This window comes from Temnothorax americanus, unplaced genomic scaffold (assembly GCF_048541705.1).
Source record: "Temnothorax americanus isolate GAGA-0224 unplaced genomic scaffold, ASM4854170v1 Scaffold35, whole genome shotgun sequence".
In the NCBI taxonomy this organism is placed as follows: Eukaryota; Metazoa; Arthropoda; class Insecta; order Hymenoptera; family Formicidae; genus Temnothorax; species Temnothorax americanus.
In genome coordinates this window covers 1,891,734-1,912,957 of record NW_027509496.1, presented here as the reverse complement: position 1 = coordinate 1,912,957, position 21,224 = coordinate 1,891,734, and the positions used below count along the sequence as shown (strand labels likewise).

At 42.4% G+C, this 21,224-nt stretch overlaps 1 protein-coding gene and 1 long non-coding RNA gene across 2 annotated transcripts in view; one reads left to right on the top strand and one right to left on the bottom strand.

Annotated features, from left to right (window-relative positions):
* Positions 1-21,224, top strand: part of LOC143901636 (uncharacterized) — a 226,935-nt gene that overhangs the window by 139,733 nt on the left and 65,978 nt on the right. The window lies entirely within an intron of this gene.
* Positions 18,672-19,154, bottom strand: LOC143901674 (uncharacterized). Its single transcript, XR_013258155.1, has 2 exons — positions 18,957-19,154; positions 18,672-18,760 (listed from the first exon to the last, which is right to left on the bottom strand). It is a non-coding gene; the product is annotated as an uncharacterized LOC143901674 (long non-coding RNA).

Below are 21,224 nucleotides of genomic sequence, written 5' to 3'. Positions count from 1 at the left end.
GACACTCCACCGCCACCTGACCGAGGCATACGGACTCGTAAAAATACAGTTGGCCCGCGCGTTTCAGCACCAGGAGAAGCATTATAACCTCCGCCGCCGAGAATGGAGACCGAGAATTGGGGAATGGGTATGGAAGCGGGACCGCCCGTTGTCCAACAAAAGCGCGGCGTTTAACGCGAAGCTCGCGCCAAAGTTTATCGGCCCGCTAGAGATTCGCCGCATCATCTCGCCGGTCATTGTGGAACTCCGTAGCCGCTTGGGAAAGTGGTACCGGCACGTGCACGTGCAAGATTTAAAACGCGCCCCGGCCGATATACCACCCGCCGTGCCTGATCCGGACCTGGAGGGGGGAACGCGCTTGCACCGGCCGTTACCGCCGTTCAAACGAACCCCGCCGGAAAGCGTGCGTCCACACGTCAACGCCGACGAACCGAACATTGTTACGCGACGAAGACCTACCCCGACCTAGACAGTTGCCGGAAAACAAAAACAAGCGCAATGAGCCCCGACGCGACGACGGAAGAGAGCGCCGATCGTCAGAATATCAAGAGACATGACGGACGAAACACCGGCAACCGCTCACGACATTCTAACCGAAATCGCCAAGATCCTCGGCGAAGACGAAGAGTACGACCCGGCCAACCCCGGGATCGACCGAGGATGGGCCACCGTGTACAGGGGCGAGCCCGACACGGAGCCACCACCGCCGCCAGCCGGGCCGACTCAGCCGAGGGCCGTGCCACGGGTTGGCACGGTCATACAACGGTCGGACGCAGCCAACAGGGCCAAGCAAGCCTGGCTGCTGGCCACACCGCCGCCACCACCACGACGACCACGACCGCTGAGCGAGGCCCCCCGATGCCCACGGCCAACCCTGCAGCCGGCACGAGTAATGGGACCGTTGCCGCCACCGCCGATCCCGATCCAAGTCGAGCCCGGGGTAATCGTCGAAGTACCCCACTTCGCATGCCACGTCGCCCGGCAGTACAAGCCCACGCTCGGGCATCGACGATGGCACATCCGCTTTAACGGAGATGGCTCCGTACGGTGGATAAAAGAAAAATCGCGGGGAAAACCAGCCTGAGGCCAGCCGACCATCCAGCCGACGCCTCCGACCAGCCGAGTGAGATGGCGAGCGATATGCCTCTAGTTTCAGGCATTCCTAAGAGGGGGGTGGTGTAACGATGCACCACGTGCGCTAAGCATCGTTCCCGGCTAACGACCGCCGGATGCCGCCCGACCGACGACCAGTCGGGCGAAGACCAGGGCGCGGTGAGCCCACATTGTTAATGTAATTTCAAACGCACCGTGTGCGCGGGCCAAGCGCGGCACCAGTGCCTCCCGACGAGCGACGACGGCAGCCGAGCCGCCCCGAGGACGAGCGCGGCGCCGCGCCACCCCACCACAGCGCGACGATCGGCGCTCCTCGCGAGCCCGCCGCGCCGGGCGGATATATAAACCGCCGCTCCGGCGAGAAAGAGAGACTTCGTCGAAAAACTCCGCTTTTTCCAGACGAAACCTATCCCGACTCCCAGGGAACACACCAAACGAGGTCCGGTGCTCCGAGTCTCGACTGAGAGCTCTCAGGTGTTCTCGCACTCCTTCAAACCTAACCCCGAAGGCACGGTTACGCAGGGTCGAAAGCGCTCGGCCTCGCAACGAGGGCTCTCGCTGCCGCCGCCTCGGGGCCGTCGCTCCGGAAATCTTCCTACGCTACGCGGTCCCGCACGCATATCATCGCGATACCGCGACATCCGCGAGCCTCCAGGCATTATACCGCGTTCGTCGTTAAATACCGCGCCGTTATCAAGTGCAAAGGCACTTCCTGTAAATATACCGTGTCCGCCTATATGTAATACGTCTATGTAATATACCGAGCCCGTGGAATACGTCTATGTAACGCTACCGCGTTCGTCGTTAAATACTGCGCCGTTATCAAGTGCAAAGGCACTTCCTGTAAATATACCGCGTCCGCCTATATGTAATACGTCTATGTAATATACCGAGCCCGTGGAATACGTCTATGTAACGCTACCGCGTTCGTCGTTAAATACCGCGCCGTTATCAAGTGCAAAGGCACTTCCTGTAAATATACCGCGTCCGCCTATATGTAATACGTCTATGTAATATACCGAGCCCGTGGAATACGTCTATGGGTGCGTTCGGGAAGACGCTATTAGTGCTATTTGCTTATTTTATCCTTGTTTTACGCCTGATGAGCGATAAAGATAGAATGATGCAATAGCGCTAATAGCGCGCTTCCCGAACGCAGCCTTATGGGTGCGTTCGGGAAGACGCTATTAGTGCTATTTGCTTATTTTATCCTTGTTTTACGCCTGATGAGCGATAAAGATAGAATGATGCAATAGCGCTAATAGCGCGCTTCCCGAACGCAGCCTATGTAACGCTACCGCGTTCGTCGTTAAATACCGCGCCGTTATCAAGTGCAAAGGCACTTTCTGTAAATATACCGCGTCCGCCTATATGTAATACGTCTATGTAATATACCGAGCCCGTGGAATACGTCTATGTAACGCTACCGCGTTCGTCGTTAAACACCGCGCCGTTATCAAGTGCAAAGGCACTTCCTGTAAATATACCGCGTCCGCTTATATGTAATACGTCTATGTAATACACCGAGCCCGTCGAGTAACGATACCGCGTTTGTCATCAAGTGCATCCGCACTACCTCTTCGTTGTATATATCGCGTCAGTTCGGGCATATAATTAAACTGTGAATAAAACTACTGCATGTCTCACTAAATTAATTACTGTCTCTGGGCCTGTCATCGGACTCCTGATCTCGCACACCAGTCCGCGTTCGATAAAGTCAGGCCGTTACAAGATATGTTTGCAAAATAATACGATTAATATATTTATTTATAAAAACTATAATATATATTATATAACAGTTTCTTTCACAAATTATTATAGGTAATTTTACTGTTTACGAAAATATTTAATAAAAATTAATATCAATTAAACAAAATTAAGTATCTTATGCAAAATTAGAAAAAAACTTAAAATAACATAAGCAATAAGAAGTGCCGTTTTCAATCGAAGCGGATCTTGGTGCTTAATAATATTTCACAATATCAATTACTATTAATTACATTTATCAGTTTTTTAAACTGCGTGCCAATATGGACTTTGTCGGACTTAAAACAAAATTGTGTAAACTGAAACTAGAAGTAATATCTCATATTAATTTGATTGTCAAGTAAAATAATATACTAGAAGAATATTTATAACAGTTATACAAATTTATATGAATAGATCCGAGTATATGTTCATACATGATTATCTTTAACTTTATAAATATATTTTTACATGATCAGACATGATAATATACAAGCATATAAGACCATATATGGCTTTATATAACCTTACACTTAAAGAAGTTTTATGGAATATATTATCATATATTTTCATTTATAGCCATATAATATTGTTCGAGATTATATTTCCATTTCTTATATGACCATATAGGGAGCGTCCCGTTTGACCACGTTAATATTTACTATGGTACCGATTGACCACGTTGATATTGAACACGTTGCAATTGAATACGTTGCAATTGACCACGTTGCGTTTGACCACGTTAATATTGATCACGTTGCGATTGACCACGGTCCCGATTGCCAACGGTCCCTATTAATCACGGTTTCGATTGACCACGTGGATATTGACCACAGTCCCGATTAACCACGTTGATATTGGTTACGGTCTCGATTGACCACCGTCTCAATTGACCACCGTTCCGACTGACCACCGTCCCGATTGACCACGGTCCCAATTGACCACCGTCCCGATTGACCACCGTCCCTATTGACCACGGTCTCAATTGACCACCGTCCCGATTGACCACGGTCCCGATTGACCACGTTAATATCGACCACGTTCTTGATTGACCACGGTCCCAATTGGCCACGGTCCCGATTGACCATGGTCCCGATTGGCCACAGTCCTAATTGACCACCGTCCCGATTGACCACGGTTTCGTTTGACTACATTGAAATTGACAATATTGAATGCGATCTTGTTATCGCTGCATTTAATAGTATTTGTTATTTTATCCCGAGCAATAAATTGATGTAGTCGATACTGCATTATGTCACATATGGATGGATGTAGATAATTTCATAACATTTTACAGGATTCTAATAGCGGAAAAAATAATAATAAACTCTCGTTTAAAAGAATTTCGTGCTTTGTTGATGAATTCTTTTTTTGGTGATTGATGACAAGCTTGTTCTGCAAATTGTTACAGATGCATGGTATGTTGTTCTCAGGTCCTTTCTATCTGAAATAAACGTTTTATTATAAAATTAATTAATACTATGTGTAGCTCGTGTAAAAACTTCAATTACTTATTATGTATTTACAACACGATGGTTTTACGAGAGGTTAAAAAATCTGTCACAACAATAATGTGCAAGACAAGCAAAGATGCAGAATAATGGCCATCGCACACAAAATTGCATAAGTTACATAAGCATAGCATAAGACCGCTGGACCAATGAGCATCTTATGTAAATTAATATGGCGACTTTATGCTGGATGCTCATTGGTTTAGCGGTCTTACGCTACGCTTATGCTAAGCTATGTATTTTGTGTGCGGTGGTTTTAAAACCATTGCACGTAACAAAGTTTTAGTCATAATTGTAAGGCTGTAAGAAAATAGACCAATCACAGTCAATTATTCTCTTCGCGCTTAATGAATAGTCAAGTGTGATTGGTCTATTTTCTTACGGCTTTACGATTATGACTAACTTTGTTACGTGCAATGCCCTTAAAGCTGAATAATAAAATGGAAAATAAGTTTTTGGAGTGCGTTGGAGTGATTAGGAGCATGGTGGAGCATGAGTTGGTCGTATCGTCGTATGCACGAACTTATGCCTTAACTAGCTTTAACCTAAAGATTAGAATAATTCTATTGGCTCCCGCTATTTAATTCCAAAGCCAATACACGTGTGTCCACTCAGTTGCCAGACTTTTAAGGCCGTGGCACATAGAAAAACTTAAGCAGAAAAACTTATGCGTATGCGTAACTTGCGTCAGCCAATCAAATCGTCTCAGTATTTAATCGTATCATACGCGTATAGTAGCTGAGACAATTTGATTGGCTGACGCAAGTTACGCATACTGTTGTGAGGCAGAAGTCGCCGTGTCGTTATTTCGACACCTAGCTGTCAGCGCTTCTTCCGAATATTGCCAAATCCACCTGAGCTGGCATTCCGGGTGTTGCAAGTGACATCCCGGTCACTCACCCGGAAGCAAAAGCGCTGACGGCTAAGTCAGCATCGCGGAAGCAAATACGCGAGTGATAAAAGCCCGCCCTTCCGAGAAGCGGCGGGCAGTCTAGAACGTAAGGCTAATCGCGCACGACCAACGAAAACTATCCTATTGAGAACGCCCGCGAGTCAGGGCAACGAAATCAACGAAACAAGTGTATCAAGTTTAAAAAATCTTTTATTAAAACATCGTCAAGCAGAAAACTTTGGCAACATTATTCCTCCTTCCTCCCGGCGGATCCAAAAGAACTCCGTGCCGATCCCTCGAATCAGAGGTACGGCACAACAATTGGTGGCAGCGGTGGGATCTGCCAACCGGACGGGAGGACATCCTGCCAGATTGCGCCTGCGAAGGGAACGGATCGTTAGACGGCGGTAAAATATCCCGGAGAGGAAAAGCCAGCCAGTTCCCGAGTGCGTAAAACGACGGCAGTAGCCCCGCGTGCTATCAGCGACTCCGGAGAGGCCCCGACCTACCGCACGGACACGCCAGCCCGATGCAGCGACGCAGGGACGCAGCGAGCCAACGAAGCAGCGCAGCAAGGACGCAGCAAAGCAGACAACGCAGAAGCAGTGAAGCGGCCCTGCCAGACTCGACGCGGCAGAAAGCGGTCACGATGCACTACGCGGCGGTACTGTAAGTCAACACGCCATTGTAAGCCGATACCGGCACGCGCCGCGACGCAACCGTTATATCTCTGCGTGCGTACCCCGCGATAGCAAAAACCGGATAGCGAGAGAAATTTTCGCGATTGCAGGCAATACAACCGCGGAGCGCCGAAAGATTTTCGCGTTTCAGGACGCTAAAGCATAAGCGCCGATAGATGTCGGACGACTTGTCCCGGCATCCCCCTGTCAGCAACGCGTCATTTGTGTTAAGCGAGCGCGCGCAACGAGCCATCGAAAATAGTATCAGGAATCGTTTTCGCGCTACACGACTCGCCAACGACGAATTAGATCGCGTGCGAAGAAACTTAGACGCGCAACTCGACGACGCAAGCTCGCCGGTGCTCGAGCTACATCCTAACGTCATCGTAGAACGTGAATTCGATTTCTTAGACGTTAGTCTTTGCGACGCGAACAGAAACCCACGAGATAGCGTCGACAACACAAGCAGCGACAGTGACGCACACAGATTGCCCCCGACCGACGGTGACGCACGATCGGACACCTCGGCCGATACTCAGAGCGAAAACGCAGGAAGAGGAGAATTCTCCCTGACGTCATACGACAGCGATATATTCGACCCCGAGGAAGAGGATTATACCCCCCGGGCCGACAGAATGAGCCAGCCACGAGCTGCCGCGACCATCGCGCCGCGAGAGGACATATCCCCGGCGCAAATTAACGCGGAAATAGAGCGGTTTAGACCCGCGGCAAATGGGTAACCGCCCGAAGGCGACCAAGGTCGAGCCCCCGAGCCGACGCAGGTAAGCCCCGGAGCAATGAGCTCCGTGCTCAGCGATGTCCTACGCATGATGCGCGACATGCAGGAACGCATGGACCGTACAGAGGGCGCAGAGTTCGAGCGCTCTGTAGAAGTCCTGCGCGCAATCCGCGAAATACGGGAACGCATGAGTCAAATTGAATCCGCCACTCACGACCGCCCCGATGCGCGAGAACGACGCGTACGGACCACCCAGGGCCCGCTGCACGTGACCTACGGACGAACGCACAGCGACGTCCGTAGTCAGCAAGGGCACCATCTCGGGTTCCTCAGCCTAAAGGAAGCCCGTAACATGATTCCCGAAATGAACGGAGAATCCCGAGAACGCGTTCGCGAATTTATTAATGCAAGCACTTACGCGATGAAGAATATACAGCCCGCGGACGAAACCATGCTCCTAGAAGCAATCTTGTGCACAAAGTTCAAGGGCAAGGCAATGACCGACTTCGACACGCGTGATATTCGCGACTTCGAGCAGCTAAAACGCGAACTCAAAACGGAATATCTCGGAAAACGAGTCGAGAAGCTCGCAAGAGAACTGTATGAGGCCATGGAAGAAGGCCAAGGGCACTCGCAAGAGCAGCAGAAGGCGATATTGGAAAGTATTAAAATGCAAGCTCTGCATAACTTCCAAATCGGGCTGCATGATGATATCAAGATGCTGGTCCGAGCACAGCAATATCCAAGCCTACAGGAGGCAATAACCGGCGCCAGTGTCGAGGAAAAAGTTAGAGGCCCCTCCCCGCGAAACGGACAAGCGGTAAACAGAAATAGATTTAATCAGGGAAACGCGCGAAATGCGGGAAACGCGACTGTGAAATGCTACAAATGTAGTAAGACCGGCCATTACGGGCGAGATTGCCGTACGAGCCAGCAAGCTAATAAATTCCTGCTGCCGCGAGCGAATACGCCCGGTGGCATAAACATAATCGAGTGTACCTACTGCAAAAAAGCAGGGCACAAGCGCGACGAGTGCTGGTCGTTAAACGGACGGCCGAAATCCGAGCAACCGCGCCGACCGAAACAGGAAAGTGCGAAAAAAGCACCGATAGGCACAGTAAGAAAAACCAAAGCGAGCGAATCTAACGAGGACGCACCCTCCGACAGCAGTAGCGAGGAGGAAGAGAAACCGAAAAGAAATAAGGCACGCGCCGCCGAGACATACCGAGTGTCTCAGATAACGGAGAAACACAAAAAGGGCCCGCTAGATATCATAACACTGCCTATACAGGAAGCGGAACGAGGAGAAATGAATCTTCTATTAGATTCCGGAGCAACTCGGACATTGATTGAAGTAGGCAACTTAAAGGGGAAAACAATGGTGCGAGAGGAGAAACTGGCATTAATCGGCGTAACAGGACACTAAATTCACACGCTAGGAAAAATAAAAGCGACCATAGATCTCGAAAAAAAGAAAATACGTCACACAATGTACGTAGTAAAAGATAACTTCCCCGTCGAATACGAAGGAATATTAGGAAACGACTTCCTAACTAAACATAAAGCCGATATCTCAAACACGTCGAAACAGTTGAAAATAGGCAAAGCCATGTTCAAGCTACGACCGTATCAAAAAATAAAACTACCTCCTCGCAGTGAAACCATTGTGAAAGCCGTCACAGATCATAACCGGGTAGGCATAGTAAAAAGCGGTGAACCTGCTCCTGGAGTTTTCATCGGGCATTGCCTCAATAAACCCGTCGAATTTACTTGCCCAGTCAGCATATTGAACGTGACGGACAAGCCGGTGGAGATTTTCACTCCACACGTAACGTTAGAAGACCTGCCGGCGGACGACGCCGCGAGCGTACTCACGTTACAGGCAAATGAAGAATACGAGACTGTCACAGAGTGACAAAAGAAAGTGCGCGACCAAGTACAGCTCGATCACCTAAACACAGAGAGCGAGAGGCAGTAGAAAAATTTTGCGATGAATTTTATGACGTTTTTTACCTAGACGGAGATAAATTAAGCGCCACTACAGCAATAAAACACGAAATAAATACACGACTCGATAGTGCGCCAGTAAATGTAAAGCCATACCGGTTACCCGAGAAACATAAGGCCGAAGTGAGAAAACAAATACGGAAAATGCTGGACGACGGCATAATTCGTCCGAGCACAAGCCAGTGGAACGCGCCAATAGTAGTTGTCGCCAAGAAACCTGACGCGTTCGGCAGAATAAAATTTCGCGTAGTGATCGACTTCAGAAAAATGAACGATCTCACAATGGGAGACTCCTTCCCCATTACAGACATACTTGATCAGCTAGGCAATGCGAAATATTTTTCTGTACTAGATTTAGCCTCGGGATATCACCAAATCCCGATGCATGAAGAACATAAACAGAAAACAGCATTTTCAACTCCAGACGGACATTTCGAGCACAACAGAATGCCATTCGGTCTAAAAAATGCACCAGCGGCCTTTCAGCGATTAATGTATGCGGTATTAGCCGGACTGTTAGGATTGAAATGTTTCGTGTATATCGATGACATCGTTATATACGGATCATCGCTGACAGAGCACATTAAGCGGTTAATCGCAGTACTGCACAGACTACGAAAATACAATCTTAAGTTACAACCGAACAAGTGCGCATTTTTACGAAAAGAGGTCACTTACCTAGGGCATGTGATATCCGAAAACGGAATATCGCCAGACCCGTCTAAGCTACAAGCAGTAAAAGAATTTCCTACCCCGAGAAGAGTGAAAGATATACAATCTTTCATCGGGTTAACCGGATACTACAGAAAATTTATCGAAAATTTTTCAAAGATAGCCAAGCCTCTAACAAAGCTCACAAAGAAAGGAGAAAAATTTAATTAGTCAATCAAACAACAGAACGCGTTTGATCTACTTAAAGAAAAATTAACGACAGCCCCGGTATTGAATTACCCTGACTTTAGCAAAGAGTTCTTGGTAACTACCGACGCGTCAGATTACGCCATCGGAGCCGTGCTCTCACAAGGAACAGTAGGCCAAGACCGACCGATAGCGTACGCCAGCCGAGTATTATGCAAGGCAGAGCAAAATTATAATACCACAGAAAAAGAGCTATTAGCAATCGTCTGGGCGGTAAAACATTTCCGTCCCTACTTATATGGCGTTAGATTTAAAATCATAACCGATCACAAACCATTGATCTGGCTATTTAATGTAAACGACCCCGGCACCAGACTAATAAGATGGAGGCTAAAACTAGAGGAATACGATTACGAGATCGTACATAAAGCAGGAAAACACAACGTGAATGCCGATGCATTGAGCCGAAATCCGATAGCCGAAACATCAGCGATAAATGTAACGCAACAGGATGACGACCCCCCGAGAGAGTACTCGGAGGAGGAAAAGCGGCAAATACTCTACGAGTATCACGACTCGCCTACGGGAGGGCACCAAGGAGTCACGCGAACACTAAACCGTATCCGATTACAGCACAACTGGCGTGGAATTACGGCGTATGTAGAAGATTACATAAATAAATGCGAGTACTGCCAGAAGAACAAATTGAGTAGGAAAACGAAAATGCCAATGACTATTACAGATACGCCCGAGCGACCATTCGAAAAATGCGCGCTCGACATAGTAGGCCCACTAACAGTCACGAATAACGGAAATAAATACCTCCTCACGTTCCAAGACAATCTAACAAAGTTTAGCAAGGCAGTACCCGTAGAAAATCAGGAGGCAAATACAGTAGCAAAAGCCTTTGTAACGAAAGTAGTCCTAGAACACGGAATACCGGAGAAAATTCTCACGGACCAAGGAAAAAATTTCACAAGCGAGATATTTAAGAACATGTGCAAGCTACTGAAAATCGAAAAAATACAGACAACAGCATATTATCCCGAAAGTAATGGAGCGCTGGAAAGATCGCATCGTACTCTGGCAGAGTACCTAAGACATTACATAAATAAGGACCAAACCGACTGGGATGAGTGGATACCCTACGCAATGTTCACGTATAATACGACGCCTCATACGACGACAGGACTCACACCGTTCGAACTTGTCTACGGACACCAAGCGAACCTACCGACAGCCCTAACAAGGCCCCCGAAACTAACATATTCGTACGAAGATTACGCGAAAAAATTACGAGAACGAATACGCGCCACGAATCAAGTCGCGAGAGAGCATACCAAAGAAGAGAAAGAAAAAGCAAAGGAGCAATTTGACAAAAAATGCAACAAAGAAACATTCAAAATAGGAGACAAGGTACTATTACACGACGAAACAGTACGAAGAGGACGATCTAAAAAACTCGATTCGCAATGGGTAGGACCGTACGTGATCGTGGAAAAACACAGCGACGTAAACTACACCATTAAAGTAAAACGCAAGACGATACGCGTACATGCAAATAGGCGAAAAGCGTTCATCGAGGAATAAGGCTCACGCACAACAGAAAACTAAGCAGTAGAAAGAAAAAAGGGACTTGATAAGATGTTAAAGGGTAAAATAATAACACAAAAGTAGCATAAGAAAAGTAGATTGTAACCTCCCAGGGAAAAGAAAAACACATCTAAATAAAGAAAAACTTCGAACGCCTCAGTATTTTTTTTCACGGGGGGAGGGAGGTTGTGTGGCGAAAATCGCCGTGTCTAGATGCCAACCGTCTAAAAGCATTTATAAATAAAAGAAAGCTACTGCCACTCGAAACATTAGTATCGGAATTAAGAGAAGCGACAACCCACCTACCCCGAGGGACACACTCCCCTTTTAAATTACAAATAGACAATTGAAAAAACATCGAAAAATTTGTAAAAATAAATGCGTACTACAACAATTCTAACGTCTACACAATCCTAACCTTCCCGATTACCACCTACCCCAATTACGAAAAATGTGCGAGTAAACCCCCCCGCCGATGTACGACAATAAAAATGTATTCATATTCCCCAAAACCTCATATACTCTATTGGTTGTTAATAAAGAAGATCGAAATTACCTAACACTAAAAAGAAATAACCTAGACAAATGTACGCGCTCCGACACAACAGAATTTGTATGCGATACAACCTATCCCGTATATCTCATAACAGCGCACGCATCATGCGAGGTGCAGATCTATGTAAGAGCGAAAAAAGAAAAACAAACAAAAATACGCGACGCGACTTCCTCACACAACGAAGAGCATAAAATAATAATAATAACAATAGAAACACAAAATTTTAGAAAATGACAATAAATCACCAGATGAATAAATGCGAAAAACTTCAATTTGAAATCGCAGTTTTTCTTTCCCCCAGGGGGAAGGGATGTTGTGAGGCGGAAGTCGCCGTGTCGTTATTTCGACACCTAGCTGTCAGCGCTTCTTCCGAATATTGCCAAATCCACCTGAGCTGGCATTCCGGATGTTGCAAGTGACATCCCGGTCACTCACCCAGAAGCAAAAGCGCTGACGGCTAAGTCAGCATCGCGGAAGCAAATACGCGAGTGATAAAAGCCCGCCCTTCCGAGAAGCGGCGGGCAGTCTAAAACGTAAGGCTAATCGCGCACGACCAACGAAAACTATCCTATTGAGAACGCCCGCGAGTCAGGGCAACGAAATCAACGAAACAAGTGTATCAAGTTTAAAAGATCTTTTATTAAAACATCGTCAAGCAGAAAACTCTGGCAACATTATTCCTCCTTCCTCCCGGCGGATCCAAAAGAACTCCGTGCCGATCCCTCGAATCAGAGGTACGGCACAACAGTACGCATCTTACGCCCCATGTGAAACCAGCCTAAAACTCAAGCAGTAAGAAAATCAGCCAATCACAGTCAAGAACTTAAGGCATGGGCCTAAAGGTTGGTTTATAATAGCCGTAATTGTTGATTTAAGCCGTAATCTTTAAGAAATTGACCAATCACAGTCGATTATTCTTCTCACATTCGACTGTGATTGGTCAATTTCTTAAAGATGTAACGGCCTAACTTTATCGTCAAACGCGGACTAGGTCGCCGAATCGGGAGATCGACTGAAAGGCCTAGAGACAATAATCAGTTGAGTTGCATACAAAACAATTTATTCGGTATTAGTGTACAAAACAATGAAAATGCGGTATATTGCAACGATTGGTAGTGCATGTGCACTATGCGAAATAATGCAGAATGCGGCTCAACAGAGAATAACGAAACGCGGTATATTACAACGATCGGAAGTGCATGTGCACTCGGGCGGTAGGACGGACGAACGGAACGCGGTATATTACAACGATCGGCAGTGCATGTGCACTATGCGAAATAACGCGGCTTTACAGAGAATAACGAAACGCGGCAGATTACAGCAGATTATGGACTCGACATTACTATCACTTCTAGCGCGCGTGGGACCGCGTAGTGTATCGGGAGAATTTCCGGAGCCTCGGGGCGGCGGCAGCGAGAGTCCTCGTTGCGAGGCCGAGCGTGCTCGACCCCGCGTAACCGTGCCGTCGGGGTTGATGTGATGGAGTGCGGGGACACCTGAGAGCCCTCAGTCGAGACTCGGAGCTCCGAACCTCGTTGGTGTGTCGCCCTAAGATCTGAGGATAGGTTTTTGTCCGGAATAGCGGAATGCTGGAGATCAGACGAAGTGTTCGTCTTTCGCCGGTGCGCCGGTTTATATACCGCTCGGCGCGGCGGGTTCGCTAGGAGGGAGGTCGATCGTCAGGCGAGTTGCGCTGTGGTGGGAGCGGCGCGCCGCCGCGCGCTCGTCTTTGGCGGGGCTCGGCTCCTATCGGCGTCCGTCGGGAAGGCCCCGGTGCTGCGTCTAGCCCGCGCACCCGGGGTATTTGGACATCTTAAAAATGTGGGCGCCCTTGTCTTCGCCCGACTGATAATCGATCGGGCGGCATCCGGCAGTTGTTAGCCGGGACGATGCTTTGGCGAAAGGGTGCATCGTTACAAAGATTACGGCTTAAATCAACGGTTACGGCTATTATAAACCAACCCTAAGCGGTAGCGAATCCATACTGTTGACTTCTTAAAACGAAGTTTTGTCGGACGTTTCGATTGGCTGTTAAGGTTATGTTAGTATGCACGGACAACAGTCGATTAAGCCATAAGTTTTCGACCAATTGCATTGCTTGATTCGGCCGGTTATGGTTACGGACGGCTGAATCGAGCAACGCGAGAGATCAAAACCTTACTGTTACTGTTACGGAAAAGTGTGGGTGAGGCCTTGAAGCCCAAATCAGACTAGCGGCTCACGGCATAGTGGCCACCATGAAGAAATTCTCATAGCTATTTGGCAAACTTTTTTAAATGTAAGATACTTAAAAGTACAAAAAAACGTAAAGAATAAATTTTTGTTGTTGTTCTGCACAATTGTTTTTTGGATCTAAATAAGAAAGTAAAAAATCGCAAATTTTTACAATATTTTTACTTCCTTGTAATGTATCTAAAAATCTTTATGAAAAAATTGGCGATTATACCACTTGATAGAGCGAAGTTTTAGCTTTAAGAATATGTTTTGCGAATTGCTGTACGATAATTTTTAACGGAGTTATGAGCAATCAAAGTCAAAATGGTCATTTCTTATTCAATCCGCGATAACTCAGTAACAAAAAATTGTAGAAACATTTACAAAAAAATATTTTGTTGGGAAAACTTTGAGCTTTCACATTGGAAAGTAAAAAAATTTCGCAGAATTTTTTGGGCACGTGACAGGCCCACAAAGTGAGAAGAAAATTTTTCATTTTGTCCAGCTCGTGGTTTTCTATATGTAAAAATTACCAAACTCACAAAAACTAAAAAAAAATAGTGATCTTCTGAAAGTAAAGATTTCAAGCTTTAAAACCCTTTTTTAAAACTTAAATTTTGTTTATTTTTAACGAAGATACAGCTGCTCAATTTTGTTAAGTTTTTGAAAAAATTTAAGTGTTCCTTTAATTTCTGTGAGGAATGTATATGTATCATAAAATACATGAAATAATATCTTTGTTTTATTCGTAAATGATAGGATAGAGAAGGTTGTAAATTATAATCAATTAATTTATGAATCTTGAATTCAATCATGCTATGAATAAATTGTTATGTCTTTCTTTCCTGTTTGTATCGATTAATCAAGAGAGTATTTCGAAATGATAGTATAATTATTCCATGTAGTTCAATAAGTTCGATTAAGAACGTCGCAATATTATATGATGTATGAGACGAAATCATCAAGATAAACCGTAGTTAAACAAAATGAATTATAATAATTTTTTTGGTATATCCTTCACATAGAGAAGGAATCGTAAATTTACTGTAAATGGAATAAATCGTAAGACTAATTTGCAAATACTAATATTAAAGTGTGATGTAACTAACGCGAGGATTAATAATAGAATATACTTTGAATGTATACGCAATACGCAAGACGAATTAAAGTAATCACGTAATTACAGAGATTGTAAATCTCTACTATATACAACGCTCGAATTGATAAGAAGCTACCGCAAAGAGTATATAATAGAAGATACATTAAATGAGATTCAGCTCACCAATCGCAATACAGTCCATATATCGAAAAATTTTTCACGTAATCTACATTTCTATGATTACTTCTATGTGATTGCAATCATGTAATAATCTCATTTGCTGACGTCAGCGTTCCGTAATGAATTTACAGACTCGAATACTTAGAATCTGGTCTTGTACATGAATGAAGAAGAAGGATTTCTGTAACCAAAGAAGCCTAATTATAGGCTTTCCGCGGGCTCGTGCCTGACGAATGTCTGGTGATAAAAAAGATCTTGGTACTCAAAAGAATTCATGCAATTTACCTTTTGGTGAAATCCGCGATATGCGGCACTCATCCGATGTAATCGAGAAGATTCTCGATCCGTAGTATGCGGGAATTCAATTGCTGAAAGCGTGCCAGTAGGCCTTTCTGTAGCGGGTAGCTGTATTCTGTAGCAAATAATTCACGTTACGTGTGAATTCCGTCGTCCATCATGGCCGTCCTTCTTTGCCACGTCACAACGTTAATATGCGAGCAAGTAATGCCGGGTGGCGTTTCTCTTCCGTCGTGATTATTGCTGCCGATCTTTTGATATCAGAGCGAAATAAAGAATGTGCGTATTACAATTACACCGCGCTTGCACTTGCAACAACTTGACTGCTTGTCGAATCGAATGTTCGAGAGAACTGAAAATGCTATACGTGACTCGAAACTTAGCTACTTCACGAACGGACGAAAGATCTGGAATGGCCGGGATCGCCGGACGATACGTTCGTGCTTGCGCATCCCCACCACTCGCTTTCTATCACGTGATGCATGCATGCATCGAAACCAGTGCGCCCTGGGGGTCAATCATGTATTAATGTGGAACGTGGAAAGTGAAAAGTTTTATATGACTATCTCTTTCTATTTAACATCAATAGAAAGAGAGATTTTTCATTTTTCACGTTTCCACCCTAGGGGAAAAGATTCATGATTGACCCCCTGTTGCTAGCGCATCCGCTCGAGACTAGTTACTAGACGTGTACGACCTGCCATCTAGGGTGTGTTTACGGAACTCAATGATTCTATCAGTTATGCAATAGATGGCTGTTGCTATTTTGCTATGTTACCAAATTCAAAAATATGCGGTATTTCTAACACGATTAAATACTGAGACGATTTGATTGGCTGACGTAAGTTACGCATACGCATCTTACGCCCCATGTGAAACCAGCCTAAGGGTGCGGTCACATGGACTGATATTTTTCGCGTACGCGTAACCGCGTAACCAATAAGAAGCGCGAACATGCGTAAACAAAATGCGAAACGCTTCTAATTGGTTACGCGGTTACGCGGTTACGCGTAACGCGTAACGCGGAAAATACATGCCAAGTGACTTCAGCCTAAGGGTGCGGTCACACGATACGGGAATCAGCATGCGGGACAGAGGATGCATGATTCGAACAGCCAATCAGCGCTTTTCTGCATTTTTCTATCCCGCATGTATTTCGTGCCCTGTGCACATAGTGCGTGAAAGACCTGAAAATGACGCGTTCCGGGAAATAAATATATAATTTAAGACATAATTATTTAACAAAAACAGTAATAATTGTTAATTTTATTTAAATATACTATTTAAAATATTGAAATAAGCATTACTGCGATAGTATTGAACAAATTTTATTTAAAATTATATTATTACAAAAATTATTTTTGAATTCTACAACGCATTTTTGGTCATTTTCCCGTATCGTGTGCATAGGGCACACTAAAATCTTGCGTATGCGTCATTGTTGATCTGTGTCTAGAAAAAATTCTGGAAAAAAGATTAAAAATAATAAAAATGGATAATAAATTGTTAATGTGTTACAAGAAGCTATTAAAATTTTTATGAAATTGTATGTGAAAACTCCAATGTTACCTTATCGAAAGGAGAAAATTAGATTAACGTTAACCAAACTTTTTATATTGTACAAAACAATGTCGAAAAAAAAGTTGAAAGAAGTGTATGGGTTAGGCCAATTTATACTGTGGAACAACGGTTTCTTCAAGGAGACAGTGACAATTTAGTTACAATGTTAAGAACAACAGATATATCCTTGTATTTTAATTATTTCAAAATGCAGGTGGATATTTTTGATAAACTGTTTGTCTTAGTGGGTCCTAAAATTGAAAAAAATGTGTTATAAGGGAACCAATTCCCTCTCGAACAAGGCTTGAAATTTGTATTAGATATTTAGCCAGTGGTGATAGCATGAAGTCTGTAGGATATGCCTTTAGAGTTGCTCCAAACACAGTTTCTAAAATTGTGCATAAAACTTGTAATGAAATTTGGAAAACATTAAAAGATATAGTTATGCCTATACCAAGTACACAAGAATGAAAAAAGATAGCAAAAAATTTTGAAGAACTGTGGAATTTTCATCATTGTATTGGAGCGATCGATGGAAAGCACATGGTAATAGAGGTAATAATTTATTTTAGCTTTCTCTTTATTTAAGGTATATCGATACAAATATGTTATAAATGCTTAATTACATTTCAGGCTTCTCCGCATAGTGGTTCCACTTACTTCAATTATAAACAAAATTCCAGCATTAATTTCACCGGTGTTTCCGATGCACACTATCGATTCATTTTGATTGATGTTGGAGCAGAAGGTCGTCGCAGCGATGGTGGAGTGTTTGCTGATAGCAGTATACAATCGGGATTACATTCAAACACTTTAAATGTACCTTCGCCTGCTCCAGTTGGTGAAAGGGAGCTGCCATATGTTTTGGTTCGCGACGAAGCATATCCTTTAGCACCGTACTTGATGCGACCTTATCCAAGAAGATCAAATCTTGACTTAAGAAAAAAGGTGTACAATTATCGTCTCAGCAGAGCAAGGCGTATCATTGAAAATGTCTTTGGCATTTTGGTAGCAAGATGGAAAATCTTTCGTAGGCCTATAAATACCTCCATTTCTAGAGCAAACAAGATTATATTAACTACAATATGTTTACATAATTTCGTTATTACTAACGAAATGAAAGTGCGTCCTCAAGAAAGACAATATTTGTGTTACAATGATTACGACAAGCAGCAAACATCATGCTTAACAACTTTGCCAAACAGAATTAACCAAGGTCTAATTTCACGTAATTTGCCAACAATTTACAGGGAAAGATTCGCTGATTATTTTTTCAATGAAAGTGCAGTAGAATGGCAATGGGAGAAAGCTGAAAATAACGACTTTTAGCTTTTATTTTTTTGTATTGTAATAAAGCTTTTTATTGTATTATAAAAGTATTAAAGTATTATAAAACTAACGCAGTTAAATTTCTTTTTTATACACACTATTTCTATCGTATTGTACTTAATAATTATTACAAATATAAATATAAAAAGCATAAACAGATTAGATATTAAAGAACTAATTATTTAAGAGACCTGCTTTTTCTTCAGCTTTTAACGCATTATTCATAATTTTCATTTGTAATAATCTACAATCCTTGTAAGATAATCTTCTTAAAATATCTCCTAACTGGATCAGAAACCCTTCAATACAATCAGCAGGTGTCCTTTCACTTAAAATTTTCATCAAATCTTTTTTGAATTCTGCATCACCTGATTGTGTTTTTCGCCCTAAAACAAATATTTATTTACATTTATTTACAATATAATATGCATAATAATATACAATTCAAATGTCGAAAACAATACAGTTGTATTTATGACCATATAAATCTATTTTGATTCATTCTATTATCATCTATTCTATGGATTATTTATTTAATTTGTTAATAAATTGTTTGCGTTATTTAGGGCATAACAAACTTACGTTTTTCATGATGCGAAGAGATACTACTTGTACAAGACACACTTTTCCTACTCCAAAAGTACTGTCATTTGTATTATTATTCTCTTCGATCATTTGGCTATCTGCAATACTGTTCTCATCATGTTCTTGCATTGTATTGGAGTAATCGTCGGTGTCTAGGGCATCATTCACCAGTTCAGGTTTTTTTGAAACATTACTTACAGAACTGTAAAGTTTTTAAAGACATAATTATCTTAAAAGTTGCATAAAATGTGCATTATTATTGATGGAATACTACTTACGGCTTTGAAATTATGGAATTATTTAAAAATTGCATTTGGTCAAAAAAGCGAAAACCATCTTTCTTTTTATCTGAAGTTGATACTGCTGAACCACTTGGTGTGTATGCAGTCATTCTCTTTCTTGCTTTTATATAGCAATGACGGAGATTTTTCCAGCGCTTTTTAATAATATTGTCTACTCAGTGTCCAGCACGGGCGTAACATTCGAGTAAGCTCGCCGCCGTAACACTATCGCGCATTCCACACTCGCGCACGTATTTCGCGGAACTCGCAAAAGGAAAGAGAACTCAAAAAAACTTAAGAAATGCGTTTATTTCAAGCTCGTAAAACAGAACGCGTGCGGATTCCAAAAATCCGCCAGACAGAAAATCAATAAATCCATCAACAAACTCCCGTTGTCAAGGAGCGCGCTTCACAGCTTTCCGCGACTTGTCTACTCAGTGTCCAGCACGGGCGTAACAATATTTACACCAAACTTATCTACAATAGATTAATGAATAAATATTTTGAAATAATTTTTTATAGAAGCTCATTGAAATGTCAATTTAATATCATAGGCTTTTGGTTCATCGATACAAGACATACTCATTTAAATAGTATATGTACAAAAATTTATATTTTCGAAGAATCTCATAAAAATAACTCGTATTATTAAAAATTTAATAACAAAAGTTTGGTAAATATGCATTTAAAAAAAGGTAAAAAAAGGCGCCAAGTACACGTATAGTAGTGTATATGTTGTTACCAAAAAAAAAAGAAAGTGGTAGTATTATACCTCGAAAAAACCTAAGTAACAAGTGGTAGATCTTTATATCTCGAAAAATCTCGAAAAAATCTAAGCAGTAGTATCTTTATTTCCGAAAAATTATAACCCAAGTGATACACGTCACAAAATTATGTTACCTTATTAAAAAGAAGAGTCGCGCTTCAAGTGATCTATTACAATTCCAAAAAGAAATGATATCTCTTTAAGTTAGAGCGCCAATTACAGAGAGAACATGTATATTGCCTCAAAAAATAATTGTTGCACTACATTGAAAAATCTTTACATTGTGTCAATTAGAAAAAAATGTCTAATAACAATTTTATAAGATTAAAAAATTTTATTTAAATTTAACAAGAGGGAATACAAGATATTTAAATACAAAGTTATTTACATGTGTATTTTTTAATGGCCACAAAGAATTACAGAAGTAACAGTACAAAATAAAAATATTTTATTAAAATACATAAATTTTTCTTGTAAAAAAACTTGGCGCTGCTAGACCCTTTAAATAAATAAGGACAACAATAAATAAAAATAATTCAGAGAAGAATACAATGGGAGTAATATTAAATGATTATCAGCGTGGATGTGGGAGTGAGTGATATGGGTGTGCGTGACTACGCGGACGGCGGATAATGCGGCTTATAATTAAATATAGAATAAGTTTATTTATTTATTTAAAATTTTGAGGTCTAGCAGCGCCAAGTTTTTTTACAAGAAAATTTTATGTATTTTAATAAAATATTTTTATTTTGTACTGTTACTTCTGTAATTCTTTGTGGCCATAAAAAAATACACATGTAAATAACTTTGTATTTAAATATCTTGTATTCCCTTTTGTTAAATTTAAATAAAATTTTTTAATTTTATAAAATTGTTATTATACATTCATTTCTAATTGACACAATGTAAAGATTTTTCAATGTAGTGCAACAATTATTTTTTGAGGCAATATACATGTTCACTCTGTAATTGGCGCTCTAACTTAAAGAGATATCATTTCTTTTTGGAATTGTAATAGATCACTTGAAGCGCGACTCTTATTTTTGATAAGGTAACATAATTTTGTGACGTGTATCACTTGGGTTATAATTTTTCAGAAATAAAGATACTACTGCTTAAATTTTTTCGAGATTTTTCGAGATATAAAGATCTACCACTTGTTACTTAGGTTTTTTCGAGGTAAAATACTACCACATTCTTTTTTCTGGTAACAACATA